Source organism: Grammomys surdaster, unplaced genomic scaffold (assembly GCF_004785775.1).
Source record: "Grammomys surdaster isolate TR1022 unplaced genomic scaffold, NIH_TR_1.0 278, whole genome shotgun sequence".
NCBI classification, from domain to species: Eukaryota; Metazoa; Chordata; class Mammalia; order Rodentia; family Muridae; genus Grammomys; species Grammomys surdaster.
Window position 1 is genome coordinate 12,010,689 of NW_021604719.1, and position 20,125 is coordinate 12,030,813.

A 20,125-nucleotide genomic window follows, 5' to 3' on the forward strand; every position below is an offset into this window, starting at 1 on the left:
CTTGTACACTGTAGCTTATTCCTTAGATGAATGAGAAAATCTTATATTTACCTAAACTTATATAGTTCATGAGATTGATAAGACAAACAAGTTAGTAATGATTTTACAAGGTTTAAGCACCCTTAACCACTGGACAGATATTGGAACATATTGACTGTATCTTGACAGTATCTTGAAAGATGTTGGAACATCTACAAAAACACTTCCACTTGAACGTGTTCCTGCTATAGTAATTTTAATAACAATAACTTCTTCTGTGTGCATCAACTGCTGACAACTTTATCATGTTTCAACTTTATCATGTGCTACATCCTTGCTACTATTTACCCAAACATTATTATTTCTGGTTTTATGAAGAGGTTACTAAGGACTGTTAAGATTAGGACTTGTTACTACGTGCATACAAATGGTTAAGTAGGTTGTTAAGTTGAGGTTTTAGATAACTCCATCTTTTCTAGTTTTGAGGTAAGGTCTACTGTTGATGTCTCTGTGGGCCAAGATAACTGATTTGGGTTCACCATTGTTTCTTTTTGAATCCACAAGACCCTGCAGAGTAGCTTTCGAAGTATGCTAGATGTAATGTGAAATTTTAGAAGGGTTTAAGGGGTCAGTGCTGAGCCTATGGCTAAGAGGGAAAAACCCAAGTTGGAGTATATAAAGATTTGTGTATATCCATGCCATCAAGAACATTAATTCTCTTGGAATGTCTGTATAATGTGGATAGCTTTGTACCCTCCTGCTTTTCCTGGAGCAGAGAGAGAGTAAGAAGAGAGCTTTCGGTTGATGTATCAGCTTTTACAATTAGTAGGCCAATTCCTTGAATGTTATTCTTTATCTTTTTTACCTTGATGACATTCTATTTATGAAGTGGTTAGGAGCAGATCTTTAAAGAAGCTCATAAGGAAATATATACTTTGGTTTGAATAACTTATATCTGAGTTATAGTAGCTCAAGGTTCTGATGAATCACCAAACAACCATCTGCCCATTTCCCCTATTCTTTCACTACCAAGGCATATAACTTGAAATTATAATTCATGTCAAAGAACAAAGATCAATTTTCAAATCTGGGCAACAGAAGTGACTTCTGTTAGGAGGTTTGGACCCCTGAAGAATCTAAGAGGCCCTCTGAGACAGGTTAAATCAACTTGACTGCCTAACTGGACAATAAACCCAGGCTTTGCATCTCTTGCATTCATTGATTCATTTATTTACATGTTCACATATTTATCTTTCATGCTAAATATGTGGTGGAGAAAGGAAAAGTGAGTACTCCATATGTAGATCAAGAGATTGTGGAAGAGTCAAGAGCTACAGTCTGTGAGGACATAAGTCAGTTGAGAGGGTTGTGTTCATCTGTGTGTCGTCTGAGGCCTATGAAGGGGTAACAAAATACTGCCTGCAGATGTGCCAGGATGTACAGATACACATGTTGGATGAGACAAACAAGGCTTCTTTCTTTGAGATAGGACGAAAGAGATCCTGCTAGTCGTTTAACTCTTCGAGGTGGTATGCATGTTCTTGTATAAATTTGAAGGCACATGGCAACACCACAGAAAGTTCTGTGGTGAGGCAGGAGATTATCCATCATCTTTGTAACTCACCAAACAGGAAGAGCCCAGATAATAAAGAATAGACTCTACTTGAGAGAAAGGAAAAGCAAAAGGGTGTCAGAAACAGATCGGGGGTGAAAGGGCAGGTAAGAATACAAGGAAGTGGAAGTTAGAGAAGCCAGCAGCTCATGGCTTCTATGATTCAGCTTCCTGTATTGAGAGAGGAAGCAGATGTTTCATGAAAAGGGTACTCCACATAGCTTTGATGAAAAGATCCTGACACTTCAGGCCACAGATTCAGCCCCAAATCTAGCTAGGAGCTCTGGGGTGACAGTGACTTCTTCAGCCTTGGTCAGCAGTATAGAAGCCATTCATGTTGCTGCACCCACTTCTCAGAGCTCTGCGATCAGTTACTTTTAAGTACTGATTAAGACTCAGTTACTCTGATTAAGATTGATTAAGACTTAGTTACTCTGGGAATCTGATAACAGTCAGGGGGCTTGGAATCAGTCAACTACAACCTTTTGGAGAAGGATGAGACAGTTGTGGAGCAAGGGGAGGGCTAGGTGTAGACACTGAAAAGCTCAGGTGGCAGGAAGCTCAGGCCGGGAAAGGCCTAGAGGTTAATGGCATTGCCCTCTTTGACAAGAAGCTGGACAACTTCAGTGGACACTTATAGCCAAGGGCCAAAGGTCAACTGGTTGCTTAAACTCCATGGTAAGCCATGCCTTTTAAGAAATGAGAACTGTAAAGTTCAGGTCCAGTTGTTATTTCCCTCAGCCTTGCAAAATGGCCCAGTAAAGCAAAGAACCCATAGAGTTTAGAGAAAGCCCACAGAACAGGAGGAAGCGTTTGTCAACCATGTATCTGACAGAATACCTAGATTCCAGAAAGAACTAAAAAGCTACAGATATTAAAATGAAAATTTAAAAGCCAAAATCCCTCTAAATATCCAACCCATAAATGTCCATAAATTATCCATAAATGGACAAATGAATTTGAATAGGCAGTTCTTTAAAAAAAAAGAAATAAAATAGCCAATAAATAGCAGCCAAACCAATTAGCGTCTATGATGGTTTGAAGGAAAACGGCCTTATAGGCTCATATGGTTGAATGTCTAGTTTCAGGAGAGTAGATGTGTTTGGAAAGAATCAGGAGACACAGTCTTGTTGGCAGAGGTGTGTTCCTGGCAGTTCATTACAAGGTTTTAAAAGCGCATGCTAGTCTCAGTCTTGCTGTCTCTCTCTGCCAGCTACCTATGGATTGGGATGAAGCCCTCAGCTGTATGCCTTCACATCTGCTTTCATGCTTTTCACAAGGATATAATAGATTAACCCTCTGAAACTGAAAGAAGGCCCCCCAGTTAAATGCTTTCCTTAGAAAATTTGCCTTGGTCATGGTGTCTTTGTATACTAATAGAACAGTAACTAAGGCACAATCTATTGTTATTAGAGAAATATTAATTAAAATTACATTAGAACCCTATTTTGTCTCTTTTAGAATGCCTGTCATCAAGAAACAAATAACAATAGATATCACAGCCAAAGACTGACCCTTGGTGAACAATGCCTTGGGTAACATTGAGCAGGACTCCAGGAAAAAAGGCAAAGGGCTTTTTGCCTCAGGTACACTTTGTTCCCTGGATGTTTCTTGGTCATAATTTATTTGTGCAACAAACATTTACATTCAATTTATAAGACATGCTTATTTTGGTTGGATATCAGAACATACTTATTTGGTCAGTGTACCCTGAACCTCAATATGGCCTCCTGCCTTGCTTTTGTGTTTTTCCATATACAATCTATAGTCACATCAGGCAATTGTGTTTAAATTGGTCTCTCCTGAGAAAATTCTGGGAAAGGGCTGCTCTGTTAATATTTAGTATGTGCTTATGGGCATTTATTTACATGTTTTCCTGTTGTTCTTCCAGCCATGTCTTTCTGAACTCAAGCTTCCTTTAATCATTGATTTCTTTGTTAAATTTGTGTATAAACGTACTCTGAAACTGAAGTGAGATTGTCTACAGCATCAGACTGCAATCCACCCCTTTCTGGTCTCAGATCTCTGGTCCAGCAAACAGGATCTGCACAGGTTAGCTGAAAAGGCAACACTAGTAAGCACTAGGGGGGAGGAACTAAGGTGTTTTGAATGAAAATGGCCCCCATGGGTCTTTAAGAAGTGTGGCCTTGTTGGAGTATGTATGATTTTCTTGGTGGAAGTTGGTCACTAGGGATGGGCTTGGAGGTTTCAGAACCTGGTGAGCCTAGTGGCTCACTCTTTCTTCTTGCTGCCTGCCTATCCAGATGTAAAACTCTCAGCTACCTACAGATCCAGCATCATGTCTGCCTGCCTCTCTGCTTCCGTTCTTGATAATAATGGACTAAACCTCTGAACTGTGAGTCAGCTCCAATTAAATGCTTTCTTTTATAAGAGCTATCATGCCCATAGTGTCTTTCCATAGCAATCAAAACTCTAAGACAGGAACTCTTATTGCTTGCTGGTGGGAAAGGAAACGAAAGTGACCCGTATGGAAAATAGCTTGTTGGTTCCATAAGGAAAAAAAATAGAGCTACTACATGACCCAGCTATACTACTTCTAGGTCTGTACTCTAAGTGATCAAGTCATCATACCATAGGGATACCTGCATATTCATATTTATTGTGTGTTATTCACAAGAGTGAATGATATAGGGAAAACCTAGGTGCCTATCAATGAACAAGAAAGAAAAATTAGAACATATACCCAATTTTAGCTCATTTATACATAGAGAAGAATTAAATTACATCATATTCAGGAAAAATGAGTGGACTGGAGAACAAAGCCAAACTTTAAAAGATAAATCATCGCATGTTATCTCTTACGTGGAATCTAGGTTTAACTATGTGTGTTAGGAGAAGAAAGAATATTGTAGAGGGAGAGGGAGGAAGAGTGGTTAGTGATGATTCCCTTGAGGAAAATGGTACTGATGTTGGAAATGTTGGAAATATGTTAATTATAAATAAATTGATATGTGCATATACTGAATTATCTTAGGTCAATATGTTAGCATTTGTCTATTGTCTGCCAAAATGATAGACATATGATTCATTTACCTTAATCAGTCAGCTCATGGATTTGTTTGGAAAAACCAAGACAGTTATTTACAACAAGGAGCATTAATCATCATCATTTTCTTAAGATACACAGTCCATTTTCAGTTGGATTCTTCTTAAATGTATCATATGATTAAGTAGGACTTTCAAGTATAGAATGGGTGATGTGTTTTCTCTTGCATGTGATGACACATGCCACTAAAGCAAAAAGGTGGTCTATTTGGGGAAAGGAAGGGAGCTAGCAGGAGTGGGCAGAAAGTGAGAAGTGAGGAGAGGGTTGGCCAAATACGGCCAAATATGCTGATATGTATATATAAAAAAATCTCATAATGAAGCCTATTACTTTGCATAGCAACTGAAAACAATTGATTTTTTTTAAATCACAAAAGTGTCCATAAAGCAAAAATGCATGAGGTAAAAATATTAAAAGTTTTAAACAATACTTATACTTTACCATGTGTATAAAACACATTTACTATAGAATATAGTAAAGGAAGAAATTGAGATGCATCTCCTTTTATAGAAACTTGGTGTTGCTAAGGAAAGGGTCATGGACTCAGGGCTGAGCTGAGCTTTGGGTGTGTGTGCACAACTCTCACTCTGGGCAGATATTTTCCCCCCACAGCTCTGAGTATCAGTTTCATCCTGTGGAAAATCAAGAGGTTAGCCTCCAAGGCTGCACCTACCCAGGACAGTCTGTGAGTCACTGAATCTAAGTATAAATTAGCGCAGCTCTGAGAGCATAAGCGATTTCTAATTGCTGATGTGTGACAATTTAAAATAAGAAGCCAAAATGGTCTCTGCCATTAGCTCTGACACCAGTCTCCCTCTAAGACAAAGGTCAGCCACTTCAATTTCCTTTATCCTGCTGGCTCCGTCTCCCAACAGGAATAACATTCCTGGCCTGCCTTTTCTTCATGAATCTCTTGTCTAGATTAATAAGTGTCTGATTTCTCTGAAGGAAATGGCTCTTCTACTGAAGGTACATTAATTCTTTTAGGTCACTGTGGCACCATTTGCTTAATTCTATTACAAAGTGACAGACATAGATTCCATTGTCCTCACCCAGCTCATGGCTTCAGCCAAAACACCAAGAAAGTCATTTAAACCAAAGAATATCAGGGTCTTAGAGTTTTTGTAAATTATATTCTTTAGGCGATTGCTCCTTAAAATGGTGTCACACCATTATTTACACAAATATTTTATTTCCCCTTGCCTTATCTTCCAGCAGATGGGAAATATCTCCCAAGCTTTGAGACAGTGTGGGCTCTTCTCAAAGTGGTCTCCTGGGGAATGAGACACTTACCTGAGTACCAGGAAGCCACTTCCCACCTAGATCATAGACACAAGAAGTTATATTTTTTTCATCTCCTCCAATGTAGAAAGAGAAATCTGCAAGTTCCACAAGCCTTGATCTAGCTTCATTACTTGAGCAACCATGCTGTAAACATCACCAGGAGTCCAGCAGGAAGGAATTGTTCATCCACATCTAAGACTGCTGTTAAAAAGCTAGAGATGAATGGGTAAGACAGACAATGGGGTTTCTCATCTTAGGCACATAGCTAATATCTACTTTGAATATAACACAGGAAGGTCACATCATATACACTGACATAAAATCTCAAGGAGACCAAATACAATGGTTTTATGAAAAACCATTTGTAGAAGAAGGGTTTGTGTTTCTACTGTTTTGGATGGGGACTTGGGAGGATATGAACATTCATTGTATTTTTTTTTCCTCTCATGTTTATTTTGTAATAACTGATACTAATAGAATCACTTCTTTTTTTCTTTCTCTTTCTTCTTTTAAAAAGAGTCTTGAACTAGAAATTAAATAATACACACTTTAGCATGCACTTGGTTCAAGAAGAAATGGCAAGGAAAGTAGAAAATGTCCTAAGACAAGGGAAAATGAAAAACGCACACACTAAACCAAAGAACTATCACCAGCAGAACAAAGAACTAAGCTTATCATGGCAAATGTGTATGAGAAACAGTTGAAGGATTTCAAACTAGCCTCCTAACTTTATATCTCAAAAGAGCTAAGAAAACACCATCACTGTACTATATATACTATTTACAGTAGAAAGGAAACAATAATGTCAGATACAGTTTTTATTATTTTATAGATAAAATATAACCATAACCAGGATTTCAGTAATAATATTGAAACAGAAAAGAATGAGAAAAACAAGGAAACCTTTGTCATTGGTTTTAAAGATCAATTGGGGCAGACCCTTTGCCAGGTTAAGAAAGAAAAGGTGACACAGATTTAGGTAACACAATTTAAAAACTCAAGAGATGTTAAAATTAGTAGAACTAACTGAAGATGATTAGTAGAGATTAGAAATATATACTAATGCATTAGATAGCCTACGGGAGCGAATAGTTTTATACAAACAGCTGAAGCTTTGAAACATGGGGAAGATAAAAAAAAGTAGAAAGAAACAAGACACAAGGACAGAGAGTTGTAATAATAATAATAATAATAATAATAATAATAATAATAATAATAAATCTCCCAACAAAGCTCACTTCCAGTTTAAAATTCTGTGAAATATTTCAAGAATTAACACCAATCCTCCACAAACACAGTCCCAAATAGAAATTTTCAAACTCATTTTATGAAGGCAGAACAGTATATATACTAAAATCAAAATGATGCAAAAATTCTCAACAAAATATAGGAGAACCAAATCCAACACTACAGTAAAATTCCTGCCGCACCCCCTCCCCCACCGCGCATGCCCAGTGGGATGAGTCCTGGAATGCATGGATGGTTTTACACATAAATAGAGTAGGAAAAGGCTAAAGCTATGGGGAAATCTATGCTACTCTATTAGGAAATACTCACTTCAAGCCTATGGGAGGACACAGATGACTTCAAAAGATGATCATCTGAATCCTTAGAAGTTTAAGTGGGGCTGGTGAGATGGCTCAGCGGTTAAGAGCACTGATTGCTCTTCCAGAGGTTCTGAGTTCAATTCCCAGCAACCACAAGATGGCTCACAACCATCTGTAATGGGATCTGATGCCCTCTTCTGGAGTGTCTGAAGAGACAGTGTGCTCATATAAATAAAATAAATAAAACTTTTTTTTTAAAGGAGTTTAAGTGAAACTAGGCAGAGAACTTGGCTAAACTTGTCACTAAAGAAGACACATAAATAACAATCCTAAGTGAAAAGATGATGAATATTGCTAATCAAGGGACTACAAATCAAAGGAACTGTGACATCTACTGCATACTTGTTAGAATGTCACTATTTAAAGCACCACCAACACATGCACACATACACGCACAAAAAGAGAGAGAGAATATGCAAGAGTTGATAGGATGTCACTATTTCAAAACACCACCACCAGCAACCAACACTGAGGGAGAGAGAGAGAGAGAGAGAGAGACAGAGAGAGAGAGAGAGAGAGAGAGAGAGAGAGAGAGAGAGAGAGAGAGAGAGAGAGAGAGAGAGAGAGGCACAAGATTGTAAGGCTGTGGGGAAATCTTAAACACAGGCAGCAGGAAGGTTGTACTAATTACTGGTTTTTTACATGGTTTTATAAAACACTATGCCCAAAAGTAACTTATGAAGAGTTTATTTGCTTATAGTTGGGGAGGAAGAGTCTATAATGGCAGGGGAGGCACTGAAATAGGCAGGCAGAGCAAGAAACTGAGGGAATTGCAGCTGAACCACACAAAGCAACCAGACACAGTAAACTAAAAGTGGGCTGAGGCTATAACCCCAAAGCCCTCCCAAAATGACTTCCTTTCTCTACCAAGACCACACCTCCTAATGGTTTTATAATCACCAAGAGCAGTGCCACCAACTAGGGACTGAGTGTTCAAATATCTAAGCCTATGTGGGATATTTCTTATTCAAAATACCACAAAGGTCAAATGATAGTCACTATGGAAAACAGTCTGAAGTACCTCAAGCAGTTAAAATTAGAAGTACCCTGTGATCCTGTGAACTCATTTCTGAGCGCTTAACCAAAGTAATTGGAAATAGGAATTTCGAAAAGATATCTGCATCCTCCTATTCACATTCCAGAAGGTGGATGGACCTTAAATCTCCATCTTGTGATTCATTGATGGAGAAAATGTGATGTATGCATACAATGGTGTCTTAATCAACCTTGGGGAAATCAGTTGTGTAACATGAACGACCCTAGAGGACACTGTGCTAAGGGAAATGAGCCAGTCACAAAAAGATCAATCCCCGGTGACCCTAATCATAAGAAGTTGTAACATGGTCCAATTTGGAGAACAGAGTATAGAATGACAGTGGCTAGAGACCGTGGGGAGGAAGGAACTGGAGGTTGTTTAAGGATTAAAATTTTTAATTTTGCCAGGGACAAAACCAAATACTCGAGCATGAACTTAAGTCAGCAACCATAAGCTCCTTGACTGTGGGAACTTCTCAGAGCCCTGCTCATGTGTTCTCAATTAGCATTTGTTGAGCTAGACTGTACTGGGGCCAGTATGGAAAAGGAAAGTTACAAGTTACGTATGAAACTACAAACTGTGGGGTTATTACTGTTAACCAACTAGTAAAGCCTTCATCTTCTGTTCTTGTTATTTTTATTTCAAAACAAATTATATAATATGAATTTAAAAACCTATACAAGAGGTGATTTTTGAGCTTCTTCTGTCATATTGGATATATGCCTTTACCTCACTGATTTGAAGACATGCCCATAGTTGATAGATGGCCAAGTTCAGCCCTGCTGCTGGGATCCATAGGAAAAGAGGCACATATGTTTGTGTCTGTCCCCTTTTTATCCTTGGCAGTCATGTTTCTGGTCACTCTTTCACTGACATAGCAGCTCTTGTCAACACACCCTTCCCTGTAGCCATACAGATGGGTTGTGCTTGGCATGCAGTGTGAGCCTCACTGTCCATTCTTGGGGTACAGTATAATTTTTAGGTTCCTGAATTTATATCTAAGAGTCTGATAGCCAAATTAACATATGTGCCAAAATATATGTCCTCACTGTGTAGAGCATCTGACGAGAGAGCACTTGTGAGAGATGTAAGTGTAGCAACCTTCTCCTTTAGCTGTTCCCTTACTGAATGCGCCCCACTGACTCTCAGACACCCTCTTCACAGTTCTGTAATTAAGTTCTTTCCTTCATTCTCTGTCCTCACTATGTAGGGCCTAGTACAACAAGAGAGAACTTGTAAGAGAGCATCTTATCCAGTAGCATGGAGTCTATATACTCAAAACTCTGCCAATAGAAAATGTCATGAAGTTCCTTATTTTCCCATTATCTTCACAAAACAATAAAGCTATATTGAACATGCAATTACAATGTGTAGTTATCATTTAAGATAACTTACCTGTATAGTTTTGATATATCTACCTATTTAGAAACTATGAAGAATCTATGTTTAATTCTGTCTCGGCCTGGATTATCTTCCAGTATAATGCTGCACTTAGTCTAATGACATGGTTGTGGAGTCAGAACCTCTCAGTGGCTGTGTGCTGGACCCTTTCTCTCAGGATATTTGTGCAATAGTTTTGGGGTTCATATGCTGAGCAGTGTCCACGTGCTACAAGTTAAGTCTATTGAACAGACGTGAGGGCTTAGGAGTTGTTTGTGTTGACATTTGCAGAAAAGAGGAATCCTCATATTTTTGTATCTTGGTATTTGTTTCTCTAGTCCCTATAACAATAGTATTTTCTGGGCCATAGAAACAGTGAGATTTTAAGCATTCCCTGAGCTCTATATATGCAGGCACACCTTCCTTTGTTAAAGGGGTCACAGACATATCACCCGAAAATATGCTGCCTGCATCAGCTGACTAGGAAAAGAATCGGCTGTGAATAATGAGCATGTCCTCTCCTTCTGTTTCTTAAATGCAGGGGTGAAACGGCATGGTGACATGTGCTTCTGAACCATGAACGGTTTGAGAGTGTGAGAAAAATCTCTAGACACCCTGTGTTTGCGTGGATCTTCCTGTCCTTTGCCATTTCTCACTCCTGTGCAGACTTATCCCACGTGTCCCACATTCTTACACACTTGTAACTTCATGTTCTGGTTCTAATTCCATATGAAGATGTTCAACTCTAATTGCATCATGGGCCTTCAATTCTTCCTAATGGCTTGAGTGGCACATAAAACCAAAACACAGGAATGTTCTTTTCTCCTGGTCTTTTGTCTTTGTCTAGTGCCGTATTTTGGAGGTGTGTAAATAATTTTCAGCCATTAAGCACTGATCTGCTCTTCATTGACATGCATAAGTGTTTGGTTGTGACTCACGTGGAGATCTTGCAGGGAAATGAAATGTGCTATATTTTAGGAAGATACTGGGCTGCAGGACTCTAAACACATAACCCATTCCTCTGCTCTATTAGAGGGATGTCACACAGCTGGAGGCATTGAAGAATGCCTGAAGGAGTGCCTGAAACTTTTTTCATGGCGCCAGAGGCACAGGAAGGCACAGGTACTGAAAACCAAGTCAATGTATAGTCTATTAAACTGTCCTTCCAAATTGTAATCCTTTATGTTTTCCTTTATTTTAAGAAAGAGACAGAAAATGATTGTCCTTTTCAAGGCTCAAGTCAGAAAAAGAAGCAGATATCTCTCTTCAGGAACTACACACTAGCTCTACTACAGCTTCCCAAGACCATTCCTGTGTCCCTACCCTGTCAAGGGTGTCTAAATTCATTACTCCAATCACAGCTTTTCATCTTCTGTGCAATCTAAAATGAAATAGCCATCTTAACTGAAGCACAGGAGAAAAATGTTTGAAAATACATAAGCACTGGGTGCTAACTCACCTACTAGATTAAGAGCAGGGCTCTGCTCTCTCTTTGGAGTCAGATAGAATCTTAAGGGATTTCCAGCAAGCACTGCATACTTTTGACATAGCTAATCCTCACCGTAGCAGTCTGCTGCATGGGTTTCCCCAAACTTTATAAGTTATTAGATGCTGCAATGAAAGCTTTTGTCTTTCGTCTCTTGCAGGTCTCAGATGATGTTCTTTGAATGGACCACTACTTCTTGGTTCTTCTGATGAAATCTATTCTACCTCAGTCATTTTGAATCATTTATTCTTCTCTCATATATTATATCCTGACCACAGTTACCCCTCCATCTTTACCTCTGAGTACACCCACCCTACCCCATCCACTCCTTCATTCCCTTTAGAAAAGAGCAGGCCTCCTAGGGAACAACCAAATATGGGATATCGAGTTGAAATAAGACTAGACACCTCCCTTTGTATTAAGGCTGGATAAGGCAAACCAGCATGAGGAGAGGGTCCCCAAAGTAGGTAAGAGTCAGAGACAGCCTCTGCTACCACTCTGAGGAGTTCCACAAGAAGACCAAGCTACACAACCATAACATATGCAGAGAGCCTACAACAGACCCATTGAGGCTGCCTGATCCATGAATCTCCCTGGGAAGCAGAAATTGAATATTTATCCAGGGTAGACTGTGGGCAGGTGTAGAATGGAAGAGAAGTGATCAGGTAGAGGGAGGATGGAGAGAAGAATACTGAGAGAGAGAACTGGAATTGGGGTGGGAGGCATCTCATGGATAAGCTAGAAACCCAGTGCTCTGGTAACTCCCAGGAATCTATGAAGGAGACCCTAGATGAGACTGCTAGTAATGGGAAATATGGAGCTTGCCTCAATCATTTTTGGAGGAAGTTATATAGTGTGGAGGTGTGCTTTATCAAGCTGGGAATAGAGTGGATAATTAAACCTTGACCACACCAAGCCAACCCATCTCCTTGTTAGGTTAGAGTTGTGCATTTTGAGTCTGAATATTCTGGATCGGTGTCCTTTGTGCCAATTTCTAACTAGAGAATTCAGGAGGGTGTATGGTGTGTGTGTGTGTGTGTGTGTGTGTGTGTGGGTGTGTGTGTGAGAGGGAGGGAGAGAGAGAGAGAGAGAGAGAGGGAGAGAGAGAGAGGCGCACGGGGGAACTCAGCTTGCTGTACGAACCTGATTTTATTAAGCTCAAAAGCTTAATCAGTTTCAGGAAATGATGTCATGTTTCTTGATAGTCTGAACACTCTCCAAAGCCTGATTCTGAAATTCACATTTCCCAGTAGTCAGATATCTACCCTGTATGTGGTATTCAGAAGTATGGTGTAGTCAATATTCACTTAAATATTCTCCTGTATTGAATTCCTGGGGTACTTTGGTCCCAACTTTAACATTAAGTGAAAAAAAGTCTTTTACTTCAATAAAGTCTATCTTACTTTGTTAGTCCATACCTCTCATAGTAGCGATGTAACTTTTCCTATAGAGCTCATTCAACCCCAGGTGGGGCACCAGTGGTATTTCAATGAAACAATTCCTTTCAAGTTTAGCTTAGGGAACCACTAAGTTAGTTGGAGTTACTTACAGGAGCATGATGAAGGATTTCTTACAGGTACATGGATGACTCAGGGTCAACTGTATCACCAGGAAGCCCACTACAGCATACCTAATGACTCAGAAAATCTATATCCCTAGTATATTCTGTCCAACTTGTAAGCCGTATGTATGGCCAGAGTCTGGTCCTTCGACTACTTATCAACTGCTTTCATAACCACTGGGAGGGATCCTGTGGATGTTCTGCGTTTCAGGAGTTTCTGGTCACTTGTAACTTCCTCCATTTATTGTCTTAAACTTACAAACCATGCTATTTCTTCTATAGCACAGTAAATATTTGCTGTCACCTTGACAGAATCGAGGACCACTGAGGAGACAAACCTCTTGTAGCAGTTCTGAAGGAGTTTCTACACTGATTTCATTGAAGTGGGATGGCCCGCTCTAAGTTTGAGCAGCACCATTTATTCCATGGCCGGAACTCTGTTGCTCTCTTTTCTACCTGACTTTGGATACAATGTGCCAAGCTGCCCCAGGCTCCTCCCACCATGGCATTCCCTACATGTTGGACTGCACCCTTGAGCTATGAACCAAGATAAATCCTCCTTCCTTAGCTGCTGTTGCCAGGCTCCTTGTCCCAGCAATGAAGAAATTGAACAGTACACCCTGGGAGGAAGCGCTTTACCGCAGAAGACAGAGTTCACACGAGAGTAACTGCAACAGAATATGGGCAACAAGGAGTTGTTCATACCCTCCAGGTTCCTGCAAAACCATCTATTAGATACTGACCACTCCATCCTGCCCAAGAAAGATTTGTCCTTTTAGAAATTCAAAGAGGATAGAGTGTGTATGTTTTATTTCAAGTTTCTTCTTGTGTAGACATTCTCAAGATAGGAACAATAGGGTTAGCAAAATTAATCATTTATTTATTGTAAACTGGAAGGATTTTATTGTGTGATACTAGATAAGAAACCATATTTACATCTGCTAGCCACCCAGGAAACATGAGCCAGTACTACTGATTCACATATTCATTTTGAATAAAGGAAGATGGTTTTGACTCCATTTTCCAATATAATTTGCAGTGATTAGAATTAGCGTGTTCTCTTAAACATCTGTATTGAACCACAAATAAGTAGGTATAGTTTATTCACTGTAACTAGATCTGAAAAAGCTTACAAACTTTCTGTTCACTCCCATCTTTGCTGTTACATCTGCCTCCCTCCATCACCGTGCTGGATTCCTCTCATCTTCCATATCATTTCCAGGGGAATCTCGAGGCAAGTGTGTCTGTTTGTACCCTTGAAAGAATATGGACAAGCCCAACTCCAACCCCATTCTTTCCTCTTGAAATGTGTTTTGTTTTGGCAGAATAAGTAAAAGTACTAGTACGATTCTGAGAACCAAAAATCTAGTTTCCTTGCATCATAAACTACAGACAACTCTATCGTATGTTCTGTAAACACCCATTTTAACTATAAGACTTTGTATTTGCCTGGTCTTCTGTCATTTATCTTCACTGTTGTCCTGGAATTTACATAAGGCAGAGTTATTGTTTTATAGAAACTCAATTTCAGAGAGGTCAAATAATATGGCCAAGAACCCGCAGGAATAACATGCCAGAATGAACCAAACTCATATTACCTCATCTGAGATTCTATTACGGAAATGTGTCATGCCTCATAGTTTAAGTGAATGAATCAGTAACTTTCTAGGTCCCTTCAGGGATTTATGTTATACTTCTACTGGCTATTCTTTCTCCTAGAATGAAAACAGTATAAATGTTTGGTTATCAAATTGGATCCTCTTATTTTTAGCTGTTCATTAATATTTCTCTCATTTCTATATCTAAAGGAAGTTATTTTTTCAAATAGTCTTAAGTATTGCCTCTCAGAAAACTTCAAGTTACCTATTTCTATTTGTCAAAGGAGAGACAGCTAGCATGTCACAGAAAACACTAATTCTTCTAAAAAGTTATTTCATATTTAAAACCAATTTAAACCATTAAAAAACCGTCATGAATTTTTATTCTCTGGAGTAGTAATATATATTTTTCTTCCTTTGCACTCAGTTTCCTCTTAATTTGGGAAATACAGTCACTGTGTCTCTGTCCCTAACACAATGACAGTCTTACAGGAGTCAGGGGGTTCTTGTTTTCAATGTTTCCTACAAAGAACATACCAATCTAACCTGGAAAGTGAAACTTAATATTGAATCATTCGGGCCACATGATCAATACTGCTAACATATATCCAAGAACTACACATACACAAAGTTAAAAAAAATATACGAACAATCCTGAAGAGGTCAAAAAGCTTTCAACGTTATTACCCTCAACTCAGAGTAACTTGTATAATTTAATACATGAAAAACAAGAACACGGAGCTTGGGAGTGCACATAGGAAGTTGTTTTGTAATCGTCTTCATTTTGATTGTATTGCTTTCCTGTCTTCAGGAGGAAAGACTTTGACTTCAAAAGTAACAAAATATTTGAGAAGAGAATTTACATCTTTCAGTTCTAAATGGTATTTTTGGGTGATTCTCTCTGCAGTCCATGTTTCTGAAGTGAGCTTATGGTTATTGAGACGGGTCAATGCCTCCACAACAGTAATCTTGCCTTTGGGAAAGTTCGTGATATTCTTATCCAAGTGATCTCCTACCGGCAGTCTGAATGTTTTTGGTTCTTGCTGTGGTTCAACATCTTTTACCGGCAAGGAAGGCACCGGATCTTTGAAATCGACATATACATCTCTTAGTAATGGCAGCAGCTTGTAACCTTTTCTAGAAACTTCTTCGATTTCTGCATACTGACTCAGGTGCTCCTGCAGGAGGCTATGGGTGGAAGGGTGCTTGGGTGCCATGGAGGGCTTCCTCTTGCTGATCTCCCGCTCCGCTTGCTCCTCCACGTTGAAGTTCCTGAAGGTGCCGGTCGTACGAGCCCCCATCTCTACAACATGATGCCCTTATTTCACTAAGCACGTGGGGAGACACCCTAATCTTTTATTTAAAGCAAATTTTTGTAACATTACAGGTTTTCTTTTAGTACTTTATATTACTTTTTTCTGTATTTACTCACTGAGTGATATGAAATCACCCTTTCAAACTCATCACATGCTGTCAACTGCCACATAAGTCTCTTGAAAGGCTGTAGCTGTTCTTGCTGGTGTACAAAGCACTAGACCCAGGAATTATTGGGGCATTGGGTGACATATGAAGGTAATCAGTCATCCGGAATGAACACATAACTTATTGTAAGTATACATTTTTAGACATATCTTAGGTATTCAAGAAACATCGGCGTTATTTCAAGCAAACTTAAGTCAGGATTAGTGAACGGCATTCATAGCCCCTTCCTGCCAGATGACAAGGTTCAAGCAGTTGGATGTCAGTCCGTTACTACTGTGACTCCAACCTAGTCCTATGACTTAATGTAGTCTGCTCTGAATTGGTGCATTAAATTAGTCTGCAGCAGACTTTCTCAGCCTTGTTACTCTGGGTTAACAATGGTAGGGCTGCTCTATGGGTTGTGGGATGTGTGATAACTGGCCTCTACCCACTAACTGCCAGTATCATCTCCCCACCAACTGTGATAATCAAAATATCTCAGATCTGCTAACTAGCTAGCTACATATTTCGTGAAGTCTAGCAGAATAAAAACATTGAGCCCTCTAAAATAAATTTCTTCCTCACAGAACATAATGTAGCACTCAATATGACTGTAAAAAAATGACTTCTCTAACGACAAATCAATAAAACCAAGAAACTGGAATTAAATCTTATCACAAATACAGATACTTTTCTAATGAGATATCTTGATTCTACGAATTTTCTGGTCTGTATTTCTGTGAATTTATTCATAAGATCATCAAGTTCATACTGGGAACCATTGCCTTCAGTTGAAGTAATTTTTAGAAAAAAAAATATTTTAGAGAAAGGAAGCTTGTAACTCAGTTTGAACTCCAAGAAGTGTTTTATGATTCAACACTTGCTAGAACTAATTCATGACATTTCAGAAGCTATGATACCTTGGGATACATTGCTGGTGAATTATTTTAAGTATATATTTTGATATATCTAGAACGGGCCATTCATTTGTAATCAATTTTCTAAAAAAATAAAAAATAAACAAAAATAACCCACCCTACAAATCAGCTTCATGTGTGCACTTAAATGACATTTTAATGTTTCCTTTGACAGTTCATGTGAGTTGAAGTGGTCATGTTAGCAGCTGAGTATGGTTTTGTGATATGTGTGTGTGTGTGTGTGTGTGTGACTCAAAAATTGTGCTTATGTGTTCTATCACAGTGTTTTCAAGAATCAAGAAATGTAATTTAAAATTGCTTCCTTCCTTAATTTATCCAAAGCTTCATAAGAAAGGATGAAGTATTCTAGTATTCTGTCAGGTATGGCTACGCACACATTTATCTCGATTTCTGGTTGTATGGCTGTTTTAATTTTTTTGTACTACTTAGAGTGTATGGATGGCTGTGTGTTCAGAAGGTGTGTGTGGGTGTGTGTGTATATGTGTGTGTGTTTAGGGGAGGATGATGAAGAGTGATAATGATCACAAAGGCTATATTACCTTAAAACTCATTCTTTTAATTCAACATATATTGTTGAGCATCCACAGCGTGCCAGAAATCCTCTATTTTTCAGGAATAAAACAATAAACAATATGAAGTCCTCACATAGTTGAGTAAATTTGGAAGTAAAAAGGGCTATGTTTTTCACGGGGGGTGAGACTATATTATTTGGAAAAGCATAGCTGTGTTGTGTCTGGGCAGGGGTTGCTATCTGCTAGAGGAAGTACCCTGTGCAGAAGTGAGACTGTGCCCAGTGAAGGAAGGAGCCTCTCTGGTAGACACTTGAGGGAAGAATGCTGTCTCAGAAGCCTTGTGATGGAGTAGCACAGTGTGTGTGAGGAGAGACAAGGGCTTCTTGGGACTGAGTTGGGGGAGGAGGTAATGGGCCATGGAGTGGAAAGGGTTAAGCTGCTGGCTGTCGGTTGTGTCTTGAGAGGAGGCTTGCAGGTCTGTGCAGAACAGCTTGGCTAGAGGTCTGTGCTGAAAAAAGATCCCCTCTCTGCTTGCTGTCTCAATAAATCATCCCACCACCCAAGGCCTTTAAGTACCATTTAACTCCCCAGTGCTGGGACAAGTTGCCCTTTGGGGGCCTTTCTGGGCTTATTTTGGGGCAAGCCGAGATAGTGGGAATGAGGGGCAGCTGGTAGAGCTTGGTGACTCTGTTCTTGCTCAGTTATTGGAGGAGGTATTCCTGAGTGATCACCCTGGATACCATGGATCTCATAGGGTAGCCAAGAGCAACAGCTGGAGGCTGTCCCTGAACCATTCCGTCACCTTCGTGAACCAGTCAACTCAGAGGGCTCTCTTTCCGTTTATAAAAGGAAAGGGCTTCCTTTTTCACGGTGGCCACACCTGGATGGAGATCAGTGTTGATGGGCACTTTCAAGGCTGAATGCCCACGGTCATATAAACAATAACAAGGCCTGTTGACTTTCCATTGGTTATGAAATCTAAGGAGATTCTGCACTGTTCAGCTCTCAGAAACAAGAAACACACACACACACACACACACACACACACACACGCACTTTTTAATTTTTTCCCCTCAAAACTGATGTCAGTAAGTCACAGGATGACAGACAGGTCATGCAGTCATGCTTAGTCAGGCTCCCCTGCCCTTGGATGCCTTGTTAAAATGCTCACAATCCTTTCATCTTTCATGCTAAATCATATACTTAACCATACACTCGAGCTTCAGAAAAATGGCAGAGCTCCATTTTAATAATGAGGTACTTCCATGGTCTTTTTCTTCATGCTCTGCCGTCCAGTCTTACAGATGAAGATGTGTGGCTTTGAGCCCTTCCACAGCATGTATCTTTCCACCACCTCTGCAGTTTAACTCCAGATAGGTGAGACAGAGGCTCAGATCTTTAAAGGCAGAAGCTCCATGACACCAAATAAGTAGACAAGCCAACACACAAACTCAGACTCACTACTGCTACAATTTCACGGAGAGCTCTTCTTTCATCCAGTTGGTTGTTTTGCAGGCATGGACTCACAGAAGAAGCATAGAAAGAGGATGTCAATAAACTCAAGTTTGAACATCTATTCAGAGAGTTATTTCCTAGAGGGAGGGGAAAAATTGAACCAGGGCTGGCAGTCTAGAGGGAAACTGTATAAATGACTTGTAGCTCAGAGGATGTGACCCACTGTATAATTCATAGTCATTAGTCTAAATGACACTTCGGCAGTCGCTCTGCCAGGGTACTCATGGCTGAGACCCAAACCGGCCACTCAGCTAAAGCTTAGTGTGATCCTGTGATCAGGTTTCCCTGAAAGACTATATTTGGACATGAGAATTTTTCTTTTTTACACTCTTTTTTTTTTTTTTAAACAGAAGATGCTGCCTCAGCTTCATCATGTGTGCAGTTTAAAGGTTGCTTGGGTGATTCTTTAAAACCGCATAAAAGCAATTCTGCTGTGCCTGGGAGACAGTATTGCTATAATGTTCCATGCATACATCTGCATGATTTCTCAGAGCTAATTCAAATTTAATGCATTGGTAATTCCTTTCCCAGCCGAAGCCACCCAGCGGTAATCTGAAGGTTACAGAATGATCTTCCGGCTCAAATAACACTTTTAGACCAGGATAAATGGAGAGGCAGGAATATAATGGGCAGAATTAGACTGCAATGATAAATCCCACCCCAATTACCACTCTGAGTGAGGCTGACCAGAGCTTACAATGTTTTCAGAAGGATGATTGTAATATAATTTTAACAAAACTGAGAGTCAAGCTATAGTGGTCTTCCCAATGAAACAGCATATTAACCCAACATGACAACATGTGAACAGCTTAGGAAATATTTCTCTGACAATTGAAAAGACCATTCTTGAGGCAAAATTAGGCTTTGATTAAAGTACTCACAAGAAACTCACAAATATGTAAAGCACCAGAGAGGAATAATTTAGCTTGGATGCCATAAAAATATTGAAATCCAATTGAAGTCCAGATAAATAATGAAAAGAATAATTTGGAGACCATGTTTTGCTTTTGTTTTTGTTTTGTTTTGTTTTTTTTTTTTTGTTTTTCTAAAAAAACCTTTGGTGGGCTTTTACATCATAGAATAAAGTCA

At 39.4% G+C, this 20,125-nt stretch overlaps 1 pseudogene; it reads right to left on the reverse strand.

Annotated features, from left to right (window-relative positions):
- Positions 1 to 15,389: 15,389 nt before the first annotated feature.
- LOC114629103 lies at positions 15,390 to 15,911 on the reverse strand (annotated as a pseudogene).
- Between the last annotated feature and the right edge of the window lie 4,214 nt (positions 15,912 to 20,125).